The sequence below is a fragment of the Sus scrofa genome, chromosome 14 (assembly GCF_054392235.1).
Source record: "Sus scrofa isolate SSC_HxYL_T2T_F1_AM1 chromosome 14, Sscrofa_HxYL_maternal_Yorkshire_Landrace_v2.0, whole genome shotgun sequence".
Taxonomy (NCBI): Eukaryota; Metazoa; Chordata; class Mammalia; order Artiodactyla; family Suidae; genus Sus; species Sus scrofa.
Window position 1 is genome coordinate 73,617,501 of NC_139396.1, and position 5,853 is coordinate 73,623,353.

General features: G+C 73.0%; 3 non-coding genes across 3 annotated transcripts; all 3 read right to left on the reverse strand.

The window, feature by feature from the left end:
- Window positions 1–952: 952 nt before the first annotated feature.
- On the reverse strand, window positions 953–1,071 carry LOC146396703 (5S ribosomal RNA). Its single transcript, XR_014828503.1, has one exon. It is a non-coding gene; the product is annotated as a 5S ribosomal RNA (ribosomal RNA).
- Window positions 1,072–2,981: 1,910 nt separating this feature from the next.
- LOC146396704 (5S ribosomal RNA) lies at window positions 2,982–3,100 on the reverse strand. Its single transcript, XR_014828504.1, has one exon. It is a non-coding gene; the product is annotated as a 5S ribosomal RNA (ribosomal RNA).
- Window positions 3,101–5,067: 1,967 nt separating this feature from the next.
- LOC146396705 (5S ribosomal RNA) lies at window positions 5,068–5,186 on the reverse strand. Its single transcript, XR_014828505.1, has one exon. It is a non-coding gene; the product is annotated as a 5S ribosomal RNA (ribosomal RNA).
- Between the last annotated feature and the right edge of the window lie 667 nt (window positions 5,187–5,853).

Genomic DNA, 5,853 nt, shown 5'->3' on the forward strand with positions numbered 1-5,853 from the left:
GAGGCGGCTTTCGCAAGGAAGGGGCTTGGGCTGGGCCTGGGGCAGGAGGCAGGGCCCTGAGGCTGGCAGGGGAGGGGGTCGGGGTGGGTGTGGGGTGGCCGGGCTAGGGGGGAGGGGGGAGGGGGGTGGCCGGGCTTGGGGGCACCGGGGTGGGGGGTGGGGGTGGGGCGGGCAGGGAGGAGAGGTGAGGAGGGGTCCAGGCAGAGGCGGGGACGGGGGAGGGGCCCAGGACCTGCAGCCAAGGTGTCAGGATTCCGCTTCCGCTTGGATGCCTCCCCCGCCAGGTCCCTCTCAGGCCAGGAGAAGCCCCCCGAGACAGTGAGGTGAGGTGGGTGCACGTTCGGGCTGGAGCGTGCGCATGGGGACCAGTCGGCTTGCTTTGTCTCCGCTGCTTTTTCTCTCTACCTCGGGACACGGGTTCTTGCCCCCTCTGGGCGGCGCCGCGCCCCGGGACTGTCTTGAGGGCTCCTGGCCGGCCCACGCCCCGCCCGTCTTGTTTCCTGGATCGGGAGGGCCCAGGAAATGGGTAGTATGGAGGGGCCCAGGTTCCAGGAGCCGGCCGGCAGCCGACCGACCGTCCGCCTGTCCATCTGCCGGGGCCAATATCCGTCCATCCATCCGGCCGAAGGGCCGGGCCTTGGGTCCCGGGCGAAGGAGGGGAGCAGCTGTCCGTGGGGCGAGCGGGCAGGTCAGCCAGCGTGCAGTGGGCCAGGCCCTTCGGAGGGAGCCCGGGCCGGCGGCGGGGAGGGGCGGGGGCTGGGGCTCTGAGGTCCAAGGGCTGGGATGAGGCCGCCTGCGGGCGCGGGCCACTGGCTGGCCGCGCCGCACGACCGCCCCGCGCGGTGGGGCGGGAGGGGCAGTCGGGGCCGGGGGCGCTGGGGCTGGGGCTGGCGGCGAACTGCGCTGAAGGGGGCGGCGGCGGCGGCGGCGCCTAAAGGAGAGGGAGGCAAAAAGCCTACAGCACCCGGTATTCCCAGGCGGTCTCCCATCCAAGTACTAACCAGGCCCGACCCTGCTTAGCTTCCGAGATCAGACGAGATCGGGCGCGTTCAGGGTGGTATGGCCGTAGACGGAGGAGGGTGCCGCGCGCCGCCCCAAGAGCCCGCCGCCGCGCCTCCGGGCCTCCGGGCCTCCGGGCCTCCGGGCCTCCGGGCCGCCTGGCGCTTGGCCTGCCCCTCTGCGGGCGCCTCTGCCCACGCAGCCCGCTGCCGACCCAGGGGACCAGAGGCCTCTGGCACCCGGAGGGTGGTGGAAGTCTCGCCACTCTCCCATGCCATGCCAGGACGGGGGGCGCTCGGCAGGCCCGTCTGCGCTCGGCAATCCACAGGCCGCTCGCTCACCCGCAGCTGGGCGGGGGTTGGGGGGCGTGGCCCCGGAGGGGTCAAGGCCCCAGGCTCCCTTTCCCCGGAGCCCCCTGCAGACCTAGGCCCAGCCCAGCCCAGCCCGGGGTCTGGCCGCCCCTCCCGCCCCCCTCCGCCCCCCTCACCCTTGCGCCAACCCCACGCGGAGCGACCAGCGTGCAGCAGGAGGGCATCAGGCCCGCCAGGTGGCCTTTCCAAGGCCACCCTTCCCCACAGGAGTCCAGGACACGGGGCGGGGGGCCTCGTCGTCAAACCGGAGAGCTCCTGGCGGGGAGAGCTGAGGATGGGCAGGCGGCCGGGCGGGCTCGGAGCCTGTTCCCCTGCCCACAAGATGCCACCCCCACCCACCCACCACGTCTCTCTCTGGCTCTCTGGCTCTGTCACACTCACACAATACACACACACACACACACACACACACACACACACAAACGCGCGCGCGGGTGCGCGTGCCAGCGCAGGCGGGGGTGGGGGGGGGGAGAGAGAGAGAGAGAGAGAGAGAGAGAGAGGGAGAGAGAGGGAGAGAGAAGAAGCTAGGGAGACTGACAGAGACCCAGAGACGGAAGGAGAGGTGGCGGGAGGAGGGGATACGACCCCCAGACCCAGAGAGGCACTCGGGACCCATAGGGTCCCAGAGCCTGACACAGATCAGAGAGAGGCCCTGCTGAAGAGGCGGCTTTCGCAAGGAAGGGCTTGGGCTGGGCCTGGGGCAGGAGGCAGGGCCCTGAGGCTGGCAGGGGAGGGGGTCGGGGTGGGTGTGGGGTGGCCGGGCTAGGGGGGAGGGGGGAGGGGGGTGGCCGGGCTTGGGGGCACCGGGGTGGGGGGTGGGGGTGGGGCGGGCAGGGAGGAGAGGTGAGGAGGGGTCCAGGCAGAGGCGGGGACGGGGGAGGGGCCCAGGACCTGCAGCCAAGGTGTCAGGATTCCGCTTCCGCTTGGATGCCTCCCCCGCCAGGTCCCTCTCAGGCCAGGAGAAGCCCCCCGAGACAGTGAGGTGAGGTGGGTGCACGTTCGGGCTGGAGCGTGCGCATGGGGACCAGTCGGCTTGCTTTGTCTCCGCTGCTTTTTCTCTCTACCTCGGGACACGGGTTCTTGCCCCCTCTGGGCGGCGCCGCGCCCCGGGACTGTCTTGAGGGCTCCTGGCCGGCCCACGCCCCGCCCGTCTTGTTTCCTGGATCGGGAGGGCCCAGGAAATGGGTAGTATGGAGGGGCCCAGGTTCCAGGAGCCGGCCGGCAGCCGACCGACCGTCCGCCTGTCCATCTGCCGGGGCCAATATCCGTCCATCCATCCGGCCGAAGGGCCGGGCCTTGGGTCCCGGGCGAAGGAGGGGAGCAGCTGTCCGTGGGGCGAGCGGGCAGGTCAGCCAGCGTGCAGTGGGCCAGGCCCTTCGGAGGGAGCCCGGGCCGGCGGCGGGGAGGGGCGGGGGCTGGGGCTCTGAGGTCCAAGGGCTGGGATGAGGCCGCCTGCGGGCGCGGGCCACTGGCTGGCCGCGCCGCACGACCGCCCCGCGCGGTGGGGCGGGAGGGGCAGTCGGGGCCGGGGGCGCTGGGGCTGGGGCTGGCGGCGAACTGCGCTGAAGGGGGCGGCGGCGGCGGCGGCGCCTAAAGGAGAGGGAGGCAAAAAGCCTACAGCACCCGGTATTCCCAGGCGGTCTCCCATCCAAGTACTAACCAGGCCCGACCCTGCTTAGCTTCCGAGATCAGACGAGATCGGGCGCGTTCAGGGTGGTATGGCCGTAGACGGAGGAGGGTGCCGCGCGCCGCCCCAAGAGCCCGCCGCCGCGCCTCCGGGCCTCCGGGCCTCCGGGCCTCCGGGCCTCCGGGCCTCCGGGCCTCCGGGCCGCCTGGCGCTTGGCCTGCCCCTCTGCGGGCGCCTCTGCCCACGCAGCCCGCTGCCGACCCAGGGGACCAGAGGCCTCTGGCACCCGGAGGGTGGTGGAAGTCTCGCCACTCTCCCATGCCATGCCAGGACGGGGGGCGCTCGGCAGGCCCGTCTGCGCTCGGCAATCCACAGGCCGCTCGCTCACCCGCAGCTGGGCGGGGGTTGGGGGGCGTGGCCCCGGAGGGGTCAAGGCCCCAGGCTCCCTTTCCCCGGAGCCCCCTGCAGACCTAGGCCCAGCCCAGCCCAGCCCGGGGTCTGGCCGCCCCTCCCGCCCCCCTCCGCCCCCCTCACCCTTGCGCCAACCCCACGCGGAGCGACCAGCGTGCAGCAGGAGGGCATCAGGCCCGCCAGGTGGCCTTTCCAAGGCCACCCTTCCCCACAGGAGTCCAGGACACGGGGCGGGGGGCCTCGTCGTCAAACCGGAGAGCTCCTGGCGGGGAGAGCTGAGGATGGGCAGGCGGCCGGGCGGGCTCGGAGCCTGTTCCCCTGCCCACAAGATGCCACCCCCACCCACCCACCACGTCTCTCTCTGGCTCTCTGGCTCTGTCACACTCACACAATACACACACACACACACACACACACACACACACACACAAACGCGCGCGCGGGTGCGCGTGCCAGCGCAGGCGGGGGTGGGGGGGGGGAGAGAGAGAGAGAGAGAGAGAGAGAGAGAGGGAGAGAGAGGGAGAGAGAAGAAGCTAGGGAGACTGACAGAGACCCAGAGACGGAAGGAGAGGTGGCGGGAGGAGGGGATACGACCCCCAGACCCAGAGAGGCACTCGGGACCCATAGGGTCCCAGAGCCTGACACAGATCAGAGAGAGGCCCTGCTGAAGAGGCGGCTTTCGCAAGGAAGGGCTTGGGCTGGGCCTGGGGCAGGAGGCAGGGCCCTGAGGCTGGCAGGGGAGGGGGTCGGGGTGGGTGTGGGGTGGCCGGGCTAGGGGGGAGGGGGGAGGGGGGTGGCCGGGCTTGGGGGCACCGGGGTGGGGGGTGGGGGTGGGGCGGGCAGGGAGGAGAGGTGAGGAGGGGTCCAGGCAGAGGCGGGGACGGGGGAGGGGCCCAGGACCTGCAGCCAAGGTGTCAGGATTCCGCTTCCGCTTGGATGCCTCCCCCGCCAGGTCCCTCTCAGGCCAGGAGAAGCCCCCCGAGACAGTGAGGTGAGGTGGGTGCACGTTCGGGCTGGAGCGTGCGCATGGGGACCAGTCGGCTTGCTTTGTCTCCGCTGCTTTTTCTCTCTACCTCGGGACACGGGTTCTTGCCCCCTCTGGGCGGCGCCGCGCCCCGGGACTGTCTTGAGGGCTCCTGGCCGGCCCACGCCCCGCCCGTCTTGTTTCCTGGATCGGGAGGGCCCAGGAAATGGGTAGTATGGAGGGGCCCAGGTTCCAGGAGCCGGCCGGCAGCCGACCGACCGTCCGCCTGTCCATCTGCCGGGGCCAATATCCGTCCATCCATCCGGCCGAAGGGCCGGGCCTTGGGTCCCGGGCGAAGGAGGGGAGCAGCTGTCCGTGGGGCGAGCGGGCAGGTCACGGCCGGCCGACAGGCCAGCCAGCGTGCAGTGGGCCAGGCCCTTCGGAGGGAGCCCGGGCCGGCGGCGGGGAGGGGCGGGGGCTGGGGCTCTGAGGTCCAAGGGCTGGGATGAGGCCGCCTGCGGGCGCGGGCCACTGGCTGGCCGCGCCGCACGACCGCCCCGCGCGGTGGGGCGGGAGGGGCAGTCGGGGCCGGGGGCGCTGGGGCTGGGGCTGGCGGCGAACTGCGCTGAAGGGGGCGGCGGCGGCGGCGGCGGCGGCGGCGGCGGCGGCGGCGCCTAAAGGAGAGGGAGGCAAAAAGCCTACAGCACCCGGTATTCCCAGGCGGTCTCCCATCCAAGTACTAACCAGGCCCGACCCTGCTTAGCTTCCGAGATCAGACGAGATCGGGCGCGTTCAGGGTGGTATGGCCGTAGACGGAGGAGGGTGCCGCGCGCCGCCCCAAGAGCCCGCCGCCGCGCCTCCGGGCCTCCGGGCCTCCGGGCCTCCGGGCCTCCGGGCCTCCGGGGCCTCCGGGCCGCCTGGCGCTTGGCCTGCCCCTCTGCGGGCGCCTCTGCCCACGCAGCCCGCCGCCGCAGGGCCCCGCTGCCGACCCAGGGGACCAGAGGCCTCTGGCACCCGGAGGGTGGTGGAAGTCTCGCCACTCTCCCATGCCATGCCAGGACGGGGGGCGCTCGGCAGGCCCGTCTGCGCTCGGCAATCCACAGGCCGCTCGCTCACCCGCAGCTGGGCGGGGGTTGGGGGGCGTGGCCCCGGAGGGGTCAAGGCCCCAGGCTCCCTTTCCCCGGAGCCCCCTGCAGACCTAGGCCCAGCCCAGCCCAGCCCGGGGTCTGGCCGCCCCTCCCGCCCCCCTCCGCCCCCCTCACCCTTGCGCCAACCCCACGCGGAGCGACCAGCGTGCAGCAGGAGGGCATCAGGCCCGCCAGGTGGCCTTTCCAAGGCCACCCTTCCCCACAGGAGTCCAGGACACGGGGCGGGGGGCCTCGTCGTCAAACCGGAGAGCTCCTGGCGGGGAGAGCTGAGGATGGGCAGGCGGCCGGGCGGGCTCGGAGCCTGTTCCCCTGCCCACAAGATGCCACCCCCAC